Source organism: Crotalus tigris, unplaced genomic scaffold (assembly GCF_016545835.1).
Source record: "Crotalus tigris isolate CLP2741 ecotype Arizona unplaced genomic scaffold, ASM1654583v1 scf7180000024115.3125172, whole genome shotgun sequence".
NCBI classification, from domain to species: Eukaryota; Metazoa; Chordata; class Lepidosauria; order Squamata; family Viperidae; genus Crotalus; species Crotalus tigris.
In genome coordinates this window covers 2,687,953-2,709,335 of record NW_024100392.1, presented here as the reverse complement: position 1 = coordinate 2,709,335, position 21,383 = coordinate 2,687,953, and positions in this window count along the sequence as shown.

The following is a 21,383-nucleotide window of genomic DNA, read 5'->3' as shown; positions in this document are numbered from 1 at the left end:
TTGAGGCATGGGTTAGAAATCATTAAGCCGCATGTGAAATCTGCTGCCAAAAACATTGTCAGAGATGTTGCGGGGAATCTTGTATCCCAAGTTGTTGATAGGGGGCAGGCTGGATCAGGGTTGTTCATAGCCAGGAAGAATTATGCATCGGGCCCGCCTATTCCGCTTAAAAAGAGAAGACTTGTGAAAAAGGCCCGTCATACCAAGAGGAGACGTGCGCAGAAGAGGAAGCTCTGTGACAAGGAAGACATATTCTAATACAATATGTCATTTATTCATTCTGCTTCAGAGGAATGTGTTAAATCAGAACTGGATCTTTTTCAACTGGCGCCTACACAGACCAGTATTGAAAACAGTACCTATGTCGAGATCCCTCCTTTATCAGCGCTAACACCCAACGCACCCCTGGAATTTTTTATCACGGGGCATGGTGAGCATTACACGGATTTAAACAACACTCTGCTGTATGTGAGTTGCAAGATTGTAAAGGCGGATGGGACGGATATTGATGATGGGGCAAGGGTGGGCCTGACCAACTACCCTATAGCATCACTATTTAACCAGCTGGATGTTACTTTGGGAGATCGGCTCATTACACAGAGCCATCATTGCTATTCTTATCGGGCCATGATTGAACTGATTCTGAACTTTGGTAGTGATGCACTGGGTACCCAATTTACAGCTGGGGGTTTTTACAAAGATGACTCAGAACTCATGGAGAGTACTCTACTGACAGCTGCTGGGAACTCCGGTTTCAAAGCGAGAGCAAGACACACGGCCGGTAGTTGTAAATTTGCTAGGGCCTCTGCATAGCGATCTGTTTTTTCAAGACAGACTGCTGATTAATGGCGTTGATGTGAAAGTCAAACTCACAAGAAGCAGAAATGAATTTTGTGTGATGAAGGACGGCAATGAGAATTATAAAGTGCAACTCCTGGCAGCTTCTCTCTTTGTAAAACGTGTAAAAATAGCCCCGGGAGTGCGCCTTGGGCATGCAGAAGCTTTGCTCACCTCCAATGCCAAATACCCCATTGATCGAGTGGGGATGAAGGTTTACAGCATTCCTGCAGGGAGCCTTGTGTGTAATCAGGAAAATCTATTTCTGGGGCAGCTACCTAAACAATTAGTGATTGGGTTTGTGGACAATGCATCTTTTAGTGGGGATTATGAAAGAAACCCGTTCAATTTTCAATACTGCAATGTCAATTTTTGCGCCCTGTATTGTGATGGCGAGCAGATCCCTGCAAAGCCTCTCCAGCCTGATTATGAACACGGTCATTTTGTGAGAGAGTACATGCAGATGGTGCAAGCCACGGGCAAAGGCATGAAAGACAGGCCACTGATAATCAGCCGGGAAGAGTTTAACCGAGGGTATACTTTGTATTGTTTTGACTTGAGTCCTGATCAGGGGTGTTCTGAGCACTATTCTTTGATCAAGAATGGTAACCTCAGAGCCGAAATTAGATTTGCACAACCCCTCCCCAACACCGTCAACATGATTCTCTATGCAATTTTTGAAAACCTTATTGAAATAAGTCACACAAGGAATGTGCTTTTTGATTATATGTGAGTATGGACACACTGCAGCTCCTCCAATTGTTCTCTGGAAATACTGCCTTTCTAGGGGTCTACCCTTGTGATCTGCTACCCCAGAGACATATCTCCAAAAGACCTTTTGGATTAATTGTAAATACTCACCCTCACACTCTGCCTGGTGAACACTGGCTGGCCCTCTACTTCCCATCTCCTGGATATGGGGAATTTTTTGATTCTTATGGAAGACCGCCGGATAGCCCTGACTTTCCTGGCTCTATAGTGATGTTTTTAGAGCAGCAAGCTGAGAAGTACACATTTCACCAACGTCAACTGCAACACCCCAGCGCTGTGACCTGCGGGCAACACTGTGCGTTTTTTCTACTGAACCGGACTAAAGGAGTGGACTATGAAAATATTTTAAAGATGTACTCCAAAGCCGATATTAAAAATGATCAAATGGTAAAGCTGTTTGTAAAAACTATAAAGGTGAGAAGGGGGCTTGGAACCTGTAACCGTCACCAATGCATGCAGACATGCATGCCTTATTGTAAAATAAAGAAGAAGACTTAAACGTTTTTACTTGTTTCACTGTGTTTTTATTCATTTTACAAATTGAGCCAGTCACCAAACTTGAACCTACTTCTAGGATTTAATGTCCAAGGGCTAGAGGGGGTACCGGTAATCAGAGGCTTCTGAGTTCCAAAAGGGGGTGTCATAACAGAGACGGGGTTAGTAGCAGCTTCATCCTTAACAACCAGAGAATCTTTCAACTTTTCTATTTGCTCTTTAACAGTTGTAGATCCCAACACAGAGGTTGGAACATTCACCTCGGCCATAGCATTCATAAAGTCATCCCAGCCTTTAGGTTTCCGCTTCTCAGTAGGAGCTCGGTGTTGTGAGGCTCCTTTTACCAAGTCTAAAATATTAGTACCAGGAATAGGGACCCCTTTGTATAAAAAGGTACCACGATCATCCCAGGTTGAGACGTCCTGATGCTGCTTCATTTTGTTCAGTAAAAGTTCTGCATTTTTCCTGTAACAGGTGCTCACACCCCTTAGGATCTCATCCATCGCTGTGTCCTACGGAGATGGCTGTGGCGGCTGTTCTGGTAAAGTTGGAAGTGGTCGAGGCTCTTCCGGTGGATAAATGAGATTCAGTCTGTCCTTTTCAGATTCATTTTGCCTGGTCAGTCTTAGATACCTCTGCAGTGTAGAATTGTAGAGCTTAATCTTGTCATCCTCAGACAAATCAGCTCTCTGAAGAATGGTACGCATCTCATCATCCAACCGGTTAGTGGCTATAGCCCCCATAGTAGGTGGCCTACCCTGTAGTTGCTCCATCTGATGACGCGACACCAGGTACATTTTCTCGGCATGATCCATGGTTTATCCAGCTAACAGGCTAGTCAACAGCGGAATAGCTGTCCCTAGTAAGGGCCCGATAAAACCACCCGACTGAAGTATGATCTTCTTCTTCTTTTTTAGTGAGACCTTTCTATCACTCAACTTTTTAATGACACCTTTCTTTCTCTTTAGAGACCGGAATTGTGAAGGTTTCAGAGGAAGGTTTCCTTTTAGGGTGTTCAGAGCTATTTCTGCTATTGCCCCCACCAGGTCATTGTTAGCATTGCATAAGATGGCTTTTCTCTGTCTTGGTCCAGCCTTTACTAAGATTTTTAAAAGCCCCCAATTTCTACGTACCCTCTCTGACATCTTAAATGAACTAGTGCTAGGGTAACTGAGCTACTGCTTTTTACACTTCTTTTTCATCATGTAAACAGTAGGCCAATCAGGCGGGAAGAGGCCTGTAGGATTCTGGAGTGGTGGCTGCCAAATCTACCAAAAGGTACCCATGTGGTTTGTGAGTGGCATCTTGGAATACTTCTAAAAAATACTTTGTGTTAGTGGGATACATTTGCCTGGCCAATGTGACAATTTGCATCTGATCACGGGGGCTGCTGAACAAAACCAAATATTTGGAATTCAGAGCTATTGTTCTCATTTTCCTACCTTGAAAGAACAGGTTTTGTAGTATGAGAATAATGCTCAGGTTTCTGTGATGGACGTACTGTGTAAAAGCCTTCTCTATTTGATCGCTGTCACCGGCCAATGCCATGAGATCATCTATCACAGCTAGAGTGATTTGTTTTGGCGGAAACAAATCATCATCTTCAAAAGAAGACGGAAGCCCCTCCATAAACTTAATATAAGGAACTTTATTAAGCAGTTCTTTGTACAGAGGTTGCCAACAACTATAAAACCATACAATATTTTGAGGCATTTGAGACAACACAACATCACCATGTTCTAACATTTGTTTGATAAAAAAAGATTTGCCAGAATTGGACGGGCCGCTTATAATACAGGAGAAAGGATGTACAAATTGTGCAATGTTTTCTGCCATCCTTAATAACCGTAAGGCAGCGTACAGTAATCCTCACTCTTTAATAACCTTTTATTATACACTACTTTTAGAGTTTTTCGGAGGACCCGTGTTTCTAGGGTCCAATTTTTCTTAACCCTAACAATCCCCAACTGCTCTACCCCGATCTCCTTTTTTCTCTCTGCACCAGACACACAATAATCATCTACCAAATCTTTCAAGCTGTCAAAATTAACCTTGTTGCTATTACCACAGTTTAGCGTGATCCCCTTCACTTTTAGCACCGTTTCCCCGTTGGACAAAGCATAAGCATACGTTTTGGGACCAGCTGCAACAAACTCTGTTATCGTAGTGTTTGGTGGAATCTCACTTGTCAGCTGTCCTAAATAATCACCCAAAGGAGGTGTCCACACCCCCTCTCTACTTACAAAAATGACTGAATCGGTGTCATGGTACAGGCACCTATCGCCCAGCCCATCCAGTAGTCTGTATAATTCAAGCTGGGCATAAGCAGTAGTAAAGCTGGCGATAAATACATTAGTGCATGTCGATTTGGTGGGGTGGTTCTTGGCTGTTTTCCATGTCACAACAGCTGTCTCTGTATCCACAAACTCACATGAGGAAACATCATAATAGGGCACAAAAAGGTATTTGAATAAATCCTCAGGGTTTGTCACCACGGATGTGGTCGGCTGATTGGTGCTCTGACCAAACTTGCCCCACAGCGAATTTAAAAACAGCTTGGCAATCTGTCTTTTAGCAGGATTTACTTCAATGTGGTCACGTCGTAACCGGACACCTTCCATCTTTTCATAATCCTGAATATATTGCTCTTCATCCTGCTCTGTTTTGCACCAGTCAGGGTAACCACTGGCCTCCTGTTTCTGTCTGAGATGCGTGTTCATATAACTTGAAAATAGCTCATTTGATGTTCTTTCAAAATGCCAGATCTCATAGATTTCAACAATTCTGTAACCTTTTTCTAAAGCTACATTCAATTCAATGGTACACCATGTCCCAGTCAGAGCTCTTTCCTCATCACTGTGTTTACAGGGGGTGGTTTGCAGTTTTTCTGTGCAGGTTGCACACAAACTAAACATTAATTTGCCCCCTGATTTGTGGGGTAGGATTGGGAAATAGAGATTCCTTGGTGGGTACACTTTGACTTTGGCCAACCCAAAATATTGCTTTATGTCCCCAAAGTTTTGGTAGATGATTTGCGGATGGCCAATTGGGTACTCCTTGGTCTTATTCACAAATGGGTACAAACTGGTGAAATCATAGTATAAGATTTGTTCACCGGGTTTTGGTTTGTAGTACAGGCATGTAGCATTTGTTCTACCACCAAAAAAAGCATCTCGAGGATTCAAAGGAGTTGGAAGCTTATTCTCAACTAGAAACTGCTTCAAAGAGGTGTCATCCTCCACCATGGCCCTCCATTCATGTTCTCAGATGCAGCGCACAGCATACCCCTGGCCCCTGAGGTACTCTTCTTTAATCTTAGTACGATTGTGCAGGCCTCCATATGTTGAATCAAGTAATTTGTTGAAGTCTTTTTCAGAGTAGCAGACAGGGCACCCATGAAAAAAACACCCGCGAAATTCAAAAGCTGTGGGAGTTCCATTTATGACAGCAAAACCATCCAAAAAATATTTGCCTACTTGCTTTTCACCCCCCTTCAGAGCATGCTGGATATTGAGATTCTCAGTGTGCTCTATATGCAACAACCATTGAATCGCTGGAGCTGAATACCTTTTCTGTATCTTGTGATAATTGTCTAAAGGAGCTAATGCAATGGTATAGCTCTTCAAATACATGAACCGGTACTGGGCCATACAGACAGATGCCAGTGTGATATGTTGGAAGGGGTCAATGTCTCGAATCGCTATCTCCTCAACAATATCCCCCCGACCCCCCTGAAACACTCTCGCTCAGTCATTTCCATCACCTGTTCCCTAAATCGAATACAGGCCTCTCTTAATATATCTACATCTTGTCTGTAATAGTAAGCCAGAGCCTTCTTTAGTTTAAACACAGTACCTGTATTAGCAGAGTGCCATTTCATGAATTCTTCTCTCTCCCCGGGCATCATGGTTTCAGGGCTGTAATACTTGATTTCAGGGAGTGGCCCCACATAGTCTTGATTGGCCATTGTATTGAACAAGTGGGGGAAATATCCTTTGCTGCCTTGAAACCCCATAGCTTTGGGTAATTTGCTTAATTTAAGGGGCAAAAATGAGAGGCTATCAATAAACCGGATCTTATAATCTGGCAGGGTGATACACAAAAGTTTTCCCCCTTGATTTATAAGCTGAACCCTAACCTTTTCACGGATCAATTGCTTCAGTACTAGATACCTGTCATAACCTTTGGAGTTGTGAGCGATAAAAGTACATCCTTTAAACTTATGATTTATAAAATTCTTTACAAACTGCTCCAGACATCTAACACCATAACAACCCCACCTCACAACATCTTTATCATCCTCATCCTTCAACATATCCCTGGCGCAGGCATAATTAGGTATATGGATGCCTGTCTTTTGACAGCATTCAAAATCATAAATAATATATCTTTTGCCAATTTGCGGCCGGTCCAACGAATTTAGAAAGCATAAATGCCCTTCCAAACTTTCAACCTTCTCAGAGCACTGTCCACACTTGGTTTCCTTGCACTTTTTGTGGGGGCTAAAGACGTAAACCCCACACATTTCACAATATTCTTTATTCTTACAGTCTACTTTTCCCTCCATAGCAAGCTGTGTGTGTCTTTCAAGACACACCTTAGACCGGCAAAACTCTTTGCACCTACAGCAGCGCGCCTTCTCCCCCACCACCTGCTGGCATTCTTGGGTGAGGCAGGCTCTGCAGATATATTGACAGCCATGACTAAATTTGTGGTGGTAGGCTGTGTGGCAGAATTTACAGAAATAGCGTTCACCCAGGAAGCCCTTGATATTTTTGATGCCATAATAATGCTTGTCGTGTAACAATATAAACACTATTTTTTCTTGCTGGGGGCTACCTGTGACAAAAAACCGCCAACCGTCCTGCATATAAAACAAGATCTTTATAGTGACCCTTAAAGCTTCTTCAAAGAGGTGTATCTGAGAAAAGTCAATTCTGTTTTCTGTGGAAACACCCAGTCTATTGTGAAGTTCCCTGGCCCTGGTAATAATTTCTTGATTTCTAACATCCCCGCCAATCAGCCAGAGCAAACAGCTAGCAAAACATAGAAATTCACCTCCTACATTGAAATATACTAGGTGCTGCCTTTTTTTCTCCAGCACTCTGGTGAGCAGCACAGTGCTTAACTTCCTAAGACCTCCCCCCTCCTTGTTCTTCACGACGGTAACCACTAATTGCAAATCACCCCCCCCCCACAATATCTCGGCCTTACTTTGCAGCAGATTTTCAATACCGGTCAGAAAATCCTCAGCATTTAAATCATTGATATTCCTCCTAAGAGAAAAGAGAGGATGATTTAACCCCTCTGCATCCAGCCGTAGTTGAACAAAATCGTTTGGACCTATGTCCCTAGCAAAATTATTCAAAAGAGGCTGTATCACATTATGAACAGCCTCTATAGCATCTACAAAAGACTGGATTCGGTCAAGATTAATAAATCTATAGCGTTGATAATATTCCACAGCCCTGAAATTCCTGATAGGCTTCTTCCATTCCTGTACCATATCCAAATAAACATTGTTCATATTTTGAGAGTTTGCAGAGTTAGGGGCTTGTAGCTGTGGTGTAGAATGACATATCTCCCCTTCTGGTTGAGATGCTGGCATGAAATCACATTTATGACTGTCTGCTGGGGATGCGGGAAGTCCACCTCCATGCATTTTTGCTTTTTTGCAGGCCGGCTCTGGTTAAACAAACAAACAAAAGGCTATCACCAACATTCCTAATAATGTAATACCGTTCCCCTACCTTTAGTTTCTAAAAAATAATACTAATGATTTTGTAGTTGGATAAAATGCTAAATATTATACCTCCTAACAGCATTCGTGTTGTGTAGCTTGTGCATGGCCGGGCCTCTTGGGGCTCCTGGGGTAATGTAAGGTCTACATAGGGCTGGTCATCCTCCCATTCTGAAGGAAAAAAAGCCCCCCAATGTTCAGAATTGTTGCAGAAATGTTTACCAGAATCTAAAATGTTATGAAAATATGAAAGACAAATACCTTCATACGCCCTCAAACATTCTGAGTCTGTCAATTGGTTCTCAATAGCAATAACTACTCCAGTAAATAGCTGATCATCCTCCCATTCTGAAGGAAAAGAGAAATCCTATGGTCAGATTTGTTGCAGAAATGTTTACCAGAATCTAAATGTGTGAAAAGTATGAAAGACAAATACCTTCATAAGCCATCAAACATTCTGAGTCTGTCAATTCATTCTAGTGAAATAAAACAATCAATCAGTCAAAAAGCAAGCAGACAAGAATATTCTAAAACTCCATTTTGCATCTAAGTGTTTCAAAAATTAGCCATAAAACTACTTACAATAGTGGCTTCCATTCTGAAAAGGGTCTTCTTAGCAGATCAAATGGCTCCGGAGGTACAGATATGCCAGAAACCAGCAAATGTGACTAGACCAGTATGGACCCTGCTTTTGTATACGCTGGTGATGTCACAACTTAATCACATCAGAGGAGGTGTGCTTTTCACAACTTTTGCAAATCTGGCCAGCCCCGCCTCATCAGGAAAACCCAATTGAATAATACCCCTTGAGTTTTGATTAAATTGTGTTTAACATCTGCCAAAGTTAAACAGGGGTCAGCAAAAGAAAAACATAATACATATTTCATGTGATTTGTAAAACCCATTTTATTATAAATTTCATAGCATTAAGAGATTCTTGTAATAATTTCTGTTACATTTTGGCATATGAGCCTCTTCAGAGACAATGGCAATTCAGATTCAATCTTTGACATTAATGACAGTGGTTTACGGCTCTTTTCGATGCGCTGTATGAATGTCTTGACCTCATCAAGGGAACCCTGGGTGAAATATAAGTTATTCATTTTGTCAGAAATACTGATGATGATCCAGAGAACATGAGGCATAGAAAGTCTAAAGCATAAGCTTTTAATATGTTCTGTTTCACTGGTACCATCCACGTGGTCTTCATCTGATTGTAGACACCCCATTAAACAGTGGTGTAATATTTTAATAATACACGCTTTCAGAATCTGAGGCATGCTGACATTTTGAGACTCCGCCGTTTCTAAAGCAGGAAATAAGGTAGATTTAGGCTAGCTGTTTCAACCAATCAAAATACTGTTTTCTTAATTATATATATATATATTTACTTACCATTTGATGTTTTGCAGAATCTGCAATAACAAGGTTTTATAAGTTTGTTCTCTTCAATGAAACTGTATAACTCAGGTCCTTTTCTTATTCTGCGCCCACGCTTGGGTGGTTTGGGGGTCAAATTTACATCAAACAAATCTCCATCAGAGGCTGCCATCTTCAAAAGACTGCTGGGGTTAAATCGCTAGCTGTTCAGGCCTGCCCACACAAACTCCCCTGCCCCTTGCAATGACACGCCCTTGAGCATTGCGCATGCCCAGATCACGGGGAGCATGACATGCCCGGGCATGTCCCTGCCCGCGCAAACTCCCCTGCCCCTTGCAATGACACGCCCTTGAGCATTGCGCATGCCCAGATCACGGGGAGCAAACTCCCCTGCCCCTTGCAATGACACGCCCTTGAGCATTGCGCATGCCCAGATCACGGGGGGCATGACATGCCCTGGCATGTCCCTGCCCGCGCAAACTCCCCTGCCCCTTGCAATGACACGCCCTTGAGCATTGCGCATGCCCAGATCACGGGGAGCAAACTCCCCTGCCCCTTGCAATGACACGCCCTTGAGCATTGCGCATGCCCAGATCACGGGGAGCATGACATGCCCGGGCATGTCCCAAACAAGGCCTAACCCCCCTTTTTTTACTAGCAGACAGAAAGAAACACACATGGCTGCTTGCTGCTTGCCTCTTGTGAGCCTGGTTGGCTGCTTGCCTCTTGTGAGCATTTTAATTCCTGTTAATATTCCTTGTCTTTTGCTATAGTGGGAAGGCGGGCAGAATAAATTTTATTCGGGGTACAAATGGCAAAATATGTGTGTTTAGATTTTTTACAAAGGTAAAAACCAGCTGTGGGTTTTAAAAGGGGCTGTGTTTGTTTGTTTTTCCCCCTGCATTCGAGGAAATGCTTTTAAAACCACCTAGACATAAATACCTTTTAGAAAAAAATATCTTTTAGAAAAAAGGGGTTAAATGCAGGCTCTGGCTGCCTTTCAGGGGCTTCTTTTTCCCCAGCTTTTGAGGCACTGATTTTTAAAACTCCACAAAAATTAAAAGCATCGTTAGGCTAGAATGATTAGAAATAAAAAGCCTTTTTTTATTTTTTATTTCACAGCTCCCCAAAGTAGGGCTTGTTTCCCAAAAACACAGGCCTCTGCTAATTATTCACTTAGCTCTTTTGGGTTTTGAATGTCCATAGAAATAGTCTAGGGTTAACAGCTCCCCAAAGTAGGGCTTGTTCCCCAAAAACACAGGCCTCTGCTAATTATTCACTTTACTTAGCTCTTTTGGTTTTGAATGTCCATAGAATTAGTCTAGGGTTAACCTAATCATGTACCCAGAGGGTTGACTGCCAATCTTGATGGGATTAGGCCAAAACGTCACATCCGGAGGGTGGGGGCTGAGCACGTCACTTCCTTTTAGGGCTGTGCCCTGTTGACGTAATCAGCACGTGGGTTTGTTTACTTTGATGACGTCACTGATCAAAAGTGCTGATAATTTTCATTAAAAAAAGGTATACACTACTTCTACTTATAATATCTAAATAAAGCACTGCTTTTGTTTATAATGTTAAGCATCCCTATGCATCAGAATACCTATAACAAATAAAACAGAAGTGATTTTTTTTTTGTCAAAGTAATGTCAAAATAAATTTTCTTGTGAAGCATCTATAGTCTAGAATGGAATGATGTCAAATGCAGTACAATTGTTACATACAGCAATTCTAAATTTTATATAAAGATGAAAGGACCATAACATAATGAAACCACTTTCTGACCCAGGAAATGCCACTATCAACTATGTATTTATTCTCTTCTTGAAGTAGTAGACTTAGCTTACTCAGGTCAGTAGCCTGAAATTTCCCTTGGTCTTAAAAGGAAACATGTGTTTTCTTTCTAGTAGCAAACAACCAGTTTAGAGACTCAGTTATATCTCCAAAAGTGTTGAGTTATAATCTCCTATTCTCACATAGTCTTGAATCTGTGCATTGTTTGGTTCTGTAAGCTCTTAAATAATGCATTTTTACTAGTCCTAATTTAACTAGAAATGAATCTGAATGTAAATGAATGAGCCAGCAGTCACTTTATCTAAGAAGAGGGGTATGCATTCACATTGGAATGACTAAGTCCCATTGGAAATGAATGAGTTCCATTTAGGACAACTATCATCTGTTAAAAAATGAATACTTTAAGCAATAAAGCACATTTCTGCCTGTAATCCAATTCATATCAATAAATACCAAGAAGGATTGAGGCATATTTTTATTTGACATAGTTTGTTTGGGGAACCAAAATATTTATTTGCCAGAATATCATAGACACTGCATGTTTTTATGAAAATTTGTGGACTCCCCCAAAAAAGTAGGCTGGATCCTTGATGCTCTCTGAGCTGAATGGGCACCAAGAACCCCATAGCTGAGGGAGGTCTGAGCTACAGCTATTCTCTTTTATCAGTAAAAAGAAGTATATCTTTCAATTTTTTTAGTTAATTAAGTGCTATTAACATATGTATAGATACATATTCATCATCTGTCAATCCTTAAACTAGAGAACATCATCTCCAAAGTAGATGATGTGCTAAGCTATTTATGGGCAAATAATGTATACAAGTGGGTGGGTGGCTGGGAATAAGTCTCTCCATCCTGTATTTCTGATTCCTGTAGTTTGGACATAATTAGAGTTTATATTCTGTTCAATATAACATTTTTAGACTGATCAACATAGAAGATTAGGATTAAGAATGCCTGAATGTCTGGAGAGAATCTGAATGTGTGATCCAGAAACATGCAGGTATACATAAGAGAGGGGGGAGGGAGGGAGGGAAGGAGGGAGAGAGAGAGAGAGAGAGAGAGAGAGAGAGAGAGAGAGAGAGAGAGAGAGAAGATTCTTACAAGCAGGGTAAACTCTAGGTGGTTTACAATAAAAATATTAAAAGTTGTATAAAAGCATAAATACAAATAATTTAAAACCAAGTTAAGAACAAAGTTAAAATTAAGATATTACAAGTTAAAAGGCACTGAACAATACCTCCAGATTTGCAAACCACTCTTTGACCCTCATGCCAATTGGTAGAGCCAGGTTTTAACATACTTTTGGAAGGATGAAAGGATGCAGGCCCACTATACTTCTGGGATAAGATGTTCCAAAGGATGAGGACAATGGCAGAGAAGATTATCCTTCTGGATCCTATCAGTCAAAATTCTTTAACCAACAGGATCCACAACATACACTCCCTGTCTGATTGGGTGACATGAGACAATGTGATTGGAATGAACCTGGTCACATGCCATGAAGGACTTTAAAGATAATAACCAACACTTTGAATTGAACTCAGAAGCAAACTGGCACCAATGCTGCTAGTGTAGCAAAACTGTTACATGTGAATCCCAAGGTGCACCAGAACTGCTTTTGCCATTGCATTATGCATCAATTACAGCTTATGGATACTCTTCAATGGTAGCCCCAGGTAGACTGCATTACTCTAGTCCATATGGCCGATGACTATGGAGTGAGTAACTAAAAAAATGCTTTCAGGAAAAGGCATAACTGACACACAACATGAAGCTGAGCAAAGGTGCTCCTAGCCACAACTGCCACTTGCATTTCAAGTAAGAACCATGGGTCCAGGAGGATTAGTGATGATGCACAGAATCCCTCTGGGGCAGTACAATCCTATTCAGGACCTAAGATAGTAAACTACGAGGTACAGGGGAACCTCCTATCTATACACACTCTGTCTAACTAGGGTGCCGTTGAAACCTATTTTCCCCATCCAGACCCCCAAACTCCAGGCAGTATGAAAGGGTGTCTACAGCATCATTTACTTCATCCAGGATGTAGATCTGGGTATTATCAGCATATTGATGATATCTTATCCTGTAGTGATAGATGACTTCACTCAGTGGCTTCCTGTATTTTTGCTTTTTTAAAAAAAATATTCCTTGCAATGAATGACATATTATTCAAAAGCTTTCTACCAACATTTGCAAACTTAAAATGTCTCTTCTGCTCACCTTCAGTAAACATTCTACCAGGTTACCCAAACTTGCTCCATTTTTTTACCATTTATATATAACTTGTAATAATTGATTACATTTTCCTATAAGACACCACTCCCTTTATAGATTTTCTATAATTTCACCAAATGTTTCTAAGAAAAATGGCAAATGAAAATGATTGAAAGGTAAGCCAAGAATGTATTAAAAAGTTGCTTCAATATAAACACATGCTTCTATGTTCTGCTGTACTAACACCTCTTTTAGTTAAGTACTGAGCTGATTAATTGCCTTATAAATAGTAGAAATAGCTTTTTTGACCTCCTGCAGGCAATCAGCTTAGCTTCCAAAGCATGAAATTCTCAGTTGCCTTATCTTAGCTTGCATACTGTATCTACAAATGTTATTACTGGCCATAAATTTGCCATCTCTAGTTTAGAAAGTCAGCCACAAATTTTGCTTGGCTCTGCAGAGAAGGCCCACTTGTGGATCCAGCTTTTTTTTTTAATGCCACTTTCAATTTTATTTTAACAAACTTGTGTCAAAAAGACTTCATCAGTATTGCCTGGCCAAATATTGTCTTTTACTTATCAGAACATCAGTTACGTCCGAACAAATATGAATGATAAAACATGTTTGCTATATAAAAGAAATAATTTTAATCTAAATGAAGATATTTGACCTAAATTATGTATGAATTATTTTATGCCTGCTACCAAGTCATAAAGATGGCTTAACCTAATTTAAATTAGCTATTTAGCTTTGTGATCCCCTTCACTTGTTTCCCCTCAAACATGAAAAAGAATGAACTTCAGCAGAGACTGATTTATATTTTTTAATATTTTTATTCAATTCATGGAATTTAGTGAGCTAAATTGAAAGAGCAATGAATGGATTTGAGATCATTAAGCTAATGTAATATATAAGAATAATATTTATATCAAGGACTAATGTAAAAAGATGCAAAAAAGATGAATAGTATATAAAGAGGTGTTTGTGTGTGTGTGTGTGTGTACAATTTTATTTGACGTGATCTTTAACTGAATTTTATTTTCATTGTTATATTCATTTTGTTCCTATTTTCCCATCAAACATATTTTGCTAGGAAAACAGTGATGCACAGTTCTACTGTATTAAAAATAGGATCATAATTCATAGAATCATAGAGATGGAAGGAGCAATTTAGGACTGAGTCCATTCTCACAAGGCATGTAATAATAAAAATTAAATATATCTGACAGATATCTAATGTACAAGGCTATATCTAATGTACAAGAATAGATTAGCATTATTCCACTATCAGACTGTTGTTTGTTATTATTACATAAGAGGAGTTTTTGTTATTTTGTTCTTTTAACACACATTCAGTTAAAAAGTTATTTGCTAGAACGTATTATTTTGCATTCTGCCCTCTGGAACCCTGCAAAACATGTCTGAATTATTTTTCTCAGAATCTATTTTAGTTTCTTTAAACTTTTTTTTTAAAGATTCAGCATCTAGAATTGTACACAGTGCTTGAGATACAGTTTATTGAAAGAGTGACAAGTAAAGCTATAAACTGCAGGAGCCCCCTGGCGACCAAAAGACATCACTTTGAACTGGAAACTTCCCAGCAGGCAATTAAAGGCGGTCTTCCATTCATCCCCCTCCTTAATTCTTACTCAGTAGTAAGCCTCTCCAGCTCCAGTTTAATAAATATCTTCCCCTTTGCCAGATGGGCTAACATTTCCCACCTGGAGAAGAGGGTACATGTTCTCCATGCTAACAGCGTTTAAGCTTTTAAAATCTACGCACAATCTCAGAGTCCTATCCTTTTTTTCTTTGAACAACAGAGGGGCAGCCACACATGATTTTGCTGGCTGGATGAAACCCCTAGCCAGGTTCTTATCAATGTATTCTCATAGTTTGTTCATCTCTCTGGGGGTCATGGAATACATCTTTGTCTTGGGGGGGGTTTGCTCCCAGCAAGATTTCTATTGCACAGTCAGTAGTTCAGTGAAGGGAGAGTACATCACACTGTTTCTCAATGAACACATCAGCTAGGTCCCAGTATTCAGTAGGGATAAATTGGATCCCGGGCAACTGCTCAGCGACTATATTCAAGGTCTCAGTTGGTTCCTGCCCGGCTCCAGTGGGGATGGCTTCTCTCTCTTGTCCTTCATAAGAAGGAGGTAGGGGCCCAATCCCTAAGCTATAGTTCTCACCCCATTTTCCCACCATATGGTAGGTTGCCACTTATCTAGCCAAGCCAGCCCCAGGATTACAGTCTCAGTCATTTTGAGGATCGCTACAGACCAGATAATCTCCCAATGCTGTCCTATTTCCAGCTGTACTGGTTCAGTTAGGTGTGTTGTGGATGATCCCTCCCCCAATTAATGACCCATTGACCTGCTCAAATTTCATGGCTAGGGACAGCCTTTTTGCTCAGATTCCTAGCTTAAGCACAGTCTGGAGGTTAATCAGGCATCGAGCCTGAATCTATCTACTGAATCTATTAAAATTCAAAATGTGAACAGAACATTCAAAATGAAAAGACCACTGGATTCAATTTGATCTACTTTCAATTTTGATATTCTGTCTGTTAAGGATTAGTCCATAGATTGTAAAGTTCCCAATGCCTGAAACTGGTTTGTCTGTTTGTTTTGGCCAGATTGTAGGTATAGCAGGCAGAGGACACCCTTTTGTGGGACATAAACTGTGCTGTGTTTCAGCTAATTATAAGGTAGAGTTTTATCACAACAATGCCTCCTACATCTCTTTTAAGAGATTGTGCAGCAAACTGTTTAGCAAAGATACTTCTTTTTTCTTTTTTTAAGACAAAGTATTTTCATTATTTATTGTAACTATCATAATTTTCAAAAATAATTTCAGAAGTAAATTCTTGTTTTTTCTGCTGAGATACCTACCTGATGGCAATATTCTAGTTAGTAAAAGCAGCTGGCACAGTGAAGTACACTATCACAAAGAGACAGGAACATATAAACCCATGGATATAGTCAACATTAACCAGTGGAACAGCTTGCCTTCAGAAGTTGTAGATGCTTGATCACTGGAGGTTTTTAAGAAATGACTTGTCGGCCACATGTCTGAAATGGTATAGGGTCACCTGCTTGAGCAGGGTGTTGGACTAGAAGAACTCCAAGGACTCTTCCAGCTCTGTTCTGATTGATTGATAAAAGCAATGGATATTGAGGTGAAGGCCTGATAACTTAAGCTTTGGAGACCTTAAGTCATGATAATGTGGAAAATGCATTGTCACACAGATTGTAAAAGCACAATTTTCCCCAAGAGTTTATATCCATGGGTTGGTTAGTACTATAAGCCTATAAAAGTGCTGAGAGCTGAATTGAACTGCAATTTCCGTTGGCAGTTTTAGAACAAAAGTGTAACATTCTACTAAAGCATGGAATTGCAGTTAAGGTTTGTGGGCTAGTTACCAAGAAAATAAGAACTGAAAAAAATGACTGTTATGGTTGCTGCTATCCAGACTGCCTGCCTTACTTCACAGTACAGATTTTTAGAAAACAGGAAAGGCCCTATTGATTAATCAATAAAACATTTAGCAAAGAACATTAGTAAAGTACAATTCCCTCAACTGGAGATAACCTGCCTGCCAATAAGCCAAATTCCTAATCCCAATATACATTTTGGAAAACTTCTATTATTAGAAGAATGTGTCTGCTCATTCAGTTTTTTGTTGATGTGAAATTTAAATTTGATTAAGACCAATACAGAAAATGTCAGCTTCAAATACTAAGATTACTGGTGATCTTGGCAGACAGGCAGCTTTAAATGATACCCTGCCAAAATAAAATTCCAAGGATTTTCAAAACCATTATTTATACAACAGTATGAACCTATATCTCATTAAGCTTGGCAAACCTAGATCTTTAGGGCAGGCATGTCAAACTGCTGGCCCGTGGGCCGGATGCATCACACTGAAACCACGCCCACCCCATTTCCGGCAATGGGGGGAAAGTCACGATACGTCGCACAATGTCACATGACATTGCGAGTTTGACATGCCTGCCTTAGGGGAATGATCCTGAAATATATCAAATTACAAATTTCTAAATAACCTGAATTTAAACTCCCAAGTTTATACGTAGATGACATTGTATTATCTAACTTACTGAAAGAGTTGTCCTTCTGACCAAACATATTCTCATACAGTAGTAACAATATTATGGAAACTCAAATAGATGTTAGTGTTTTTAACACCCTGGCTGATCTAGATGTCAGTATGTCAATATGAGAATACAAATGTTAATATATGAAAGGTAGGCAAATTAGTCAAGGTGGAACAGACGAGGCAAGTTAGCACCAAAGAGTAGGAAGCCATTTTGAATGTCCCAAAGGTGCTTTTTCAAAAGGCAACTGTACTTTCTTTGTTTTTTCTTAAAAATGTTTCACTTCTCACCCAAGAAGCTTCTTCAGTTCTGACTGAATGGTGGAGAATGAAAGGATTTATATTCCTTGCAGTCATCTCATTGTTAGCTCTCCAAGTGGTCATTAAGGCCACTTGGAGCTTTATCTTGAAAAAGCACCTTTGGGACAACCATGATTTGGATGACTGAAAATCTCCACAGACAGCCCTTTTGAATATTGAGGCATTATAGGAAGATGGAAAAGGATATGAACAACTACTTGACAGGAGTTATAGTAAAGATTCAGACAGCAATTATGCCTTCAGTTTAAGCTGAAAAACTATTCCAAGGTAGGGCCAAGACAATAAAGGCTTAATAAGATAATACATCTGAAAACATAGCATTTATAAAATTTCATTTTATACCTTACCTCATTAAACCAAAGAAATGACTAACAGTCATCCTCTGGGCCTAAAAGGAGTAAAATAAACTTTGGAGACCTGCTCTAGTGTTAACTATTGCAGAATAAAGGGAAACAAGGACTGGCTAAAGCAAATATTAACCAGCCATGGCAACTAATCTTGAAAGAATTGTTTTTTTCTTTTTAAAAGCAAAGCATTTGAGTGAATCATGGGAAAACCTTGGCACATTTAGAGAGACAAGAGCCATTGCCCTGTTCCTCCATAAAAGCAATGCATTATCATTAGCAATTAAGGGCCATTCACAGATCACATCTTGTTCCCTTTTCTGCTTCAGAGCAATAAGGCATATTTGGAGACAACCTATTCAGTCGCAGTCTCTTTTATGTTTTAGCTTTTAAAAGCTTCTAGATGGCTGCATTTAGCCTCTTTTAAGGTAGAGAATCAGAGTAACATAGATTAGGAAATTATGTCTCCAAATGGGTATGTCATGCCAAGAAAATGCTAAATTTTTCTCTCCTTACTGTAGCCCCAGTTCAAGAAGAAATGAACCTTGGGGCTAGATTATTTCTTCATACCTATTCATCAATTTGAGAGATTAATCAAACCAAACTATAACCAAAATTAAATATGGTTAAAAATGGAAGAACAGTGACTTATCCAAATTGTACATTTCATACAGAGCTGGAAGATTTGTGTCACCCAGATGCAAGGTTAAAAACAATAATGTTAAACTGAAAGCATTGTGTAACAAAAGAAAAGAGAACAATATGACATTCAGGAGTTGATAGAATTCTCTGACCCTGAATGAATTGGAAGTTCAAAATTATTATAAAACTATAACAGGTAGAACATTTATGTGGTATCACATACAAGATTAGTAACTTCCTATTAAATCAAGACTCAGTTAGAAAGAAACTCAAAGCCATAAGATGGGTTTACTTTAATTAAATAACTGATAAATGAGAGTGAAGATACATATACTGATTTCTGTAACCTAACCTCTTGCTCACAAATAGAGACCTGCTGATCACCTTGGTATCTTTGTTGCAAACTGTTAGGATTTTGATACCCTGGGAATAGGAGATTCACTTTGAAGTAAGCAGCAGTCTCATAGCTCAGGTTCTGGGAAAGTTTGATAATATGGCCTGTACTAAATAACTTCTTGGCTTACCTGTATTTCTTATCAGTTGGAACAAATTATAACAAATCCACCAATTTGATTTTATTTTAAAAAATTCCTGAAAAACTCTTGTGCCTGAAATTGCAGCACTGTACTATTTTAGATTTATACATGAATGCTTTCTTACTGGAGAAGACACAGATTACCATAGAGCAGTGTTTCTAGGCAATTTTAAAATGAATAGATTTCAACTCTCAGAATTCCCCAGGCAGCCTATGTAATCTTTTGTCACATGTGACCTTTGACACCATTGCTCTTAAGTTATAAAGTTTCCATTGAGGAGAGATGAAGCAAGTACATAAACATCCTATTGAAAGATTGATTTGATCAGTAGGCTCCTCAAAATCTTTTTTCTACAGGGATCAAAATCAGCATAACAGTGGGTGAAACATCATGGTATCAGTGCTGGTTGTAAAGACATCAACATTATATGCACATTCAGAAAATTCAGAGGTAGCATTTCAATGCTCTCTCATGGTGCTGGTTTTGATTTTGAGGCCAGATTTCATTAATGTTTGCTAGGTTCACCTGTTCATCCATAATCACATCATGAATTGTAATGGCCTTGTTACAATGGAACTAGCATCTGCCTCAGATGAAGGTGGGATCTTATCTCTTCCTCTATACCCTCAGCCTCAATGCTAGCTCATTTTGGGTAGAAGGAGCCACACTGCTGCCAAATGAGAGGAAAACTTTCTCACTACACTTCTGTAACATCCTAACAGAAATATTGCCTGCCTCCCATTATATCACACTGACACCTGTCATATTAGGAGAAAACAAATAGAAAATCAGGCAATGTGGAAAGCAATCACTATTTTTGTTTTCTTCTTGCTCAGATGCTCAGAGTGCCTTGTTGAAATGTGCAGTTACAAAAATCAAATAAAACATGTATACCACAATGGCTGCCCAAGTTTATTTTGTTCTTTTTTATTTTAATTATTTAGTAATTATTATACAAATTCAATTTAATTAAAATTGATATGTTTCCATATTATCACTAACATAAATAGAATACCTTTACATCATTTGTGATATAAATAGATAGCATTCTACAGATAGGCTTTTAAGACTTATCTTTACTAAGCTAAAATGGTGAAATTTGTATTGTGAAATTACAATACAAATTCCACCTTTATGCTTGTGTCATGATATTATATGTAAGTATAATATCTGGTCCATAAGGCAGGCATTGCCAAAGTGAAGATAGAATTCTGGAGTAAAAAATAATGTTATTGCTTTATAGAAAGGTCACAGACCATGCCTCCTTTGCTAGAACTAGTGCATTGATGAAAAACACTAAAATGTTACTGCATTCTGGAGCCATCCGCAGGCAGCAGTCACCAACTGTGACATCATTTACATATACATTTTTTTAGATTGCTAACAAAGAATAAAGGGAGAAGCTATTTCGAGCTTCTCTTCAGCCAGACATACCCTTCTGAGATTTGAACCTGGGCTGTGTGCATGTTAGGCAGCTGTATTAACCTCTAGGCCACAGGCTCTTTCACACACACACACACACACACAGACACACACACACACACACATATATATATATATATATATATATATATATATACATTCATTCATTCATGCAATCCAACATTCCAATCTGTTCTACCCTGATAAATATATTTGTATATGGTTTTTGTCCTTTTAAAAATGCTTTGCTATGTCTTGCAATAAATTAAGAGAATAATTAAAAGCACAAGAGAACATAACAATAAGTAGCAAAGTAAAAAGCTAATAAATGTTTCACAGAACCAAACACAACTGTTGACATCAGAGACAAAAAAATTGTTGCGCTAAGAATGAAATGACTGTTCTGTCTGAACCAAAAAAGGGATTTGCACTGTGTGTTTGGCCATAGTCCATTCCTCCAAGCAACCTAAAGAAAATTTAAAAATAAAATTAAAAGACTCCACTCTGTTAATAATAATAATAAAAAAATCAGAACTCTTAAGTGCCCAGCATGCAGCTGCTTTCCAATTTAACCCAGCAGCTGAAATATATTTGGATAAAGGTATACTTCTTTTCTGATAGCTCCTTTTTTATTTTTTGTTGTTTTCTTCTCTGCAGTTGTCACAGTTTCTGACCAGTGTTCAAGTCAATCTCTTTAATTTACTTTGAGACAAGGGCATTTAAGACTAAAACTCTAAAGCAGTGTTTCCCAAACCTGACAATTT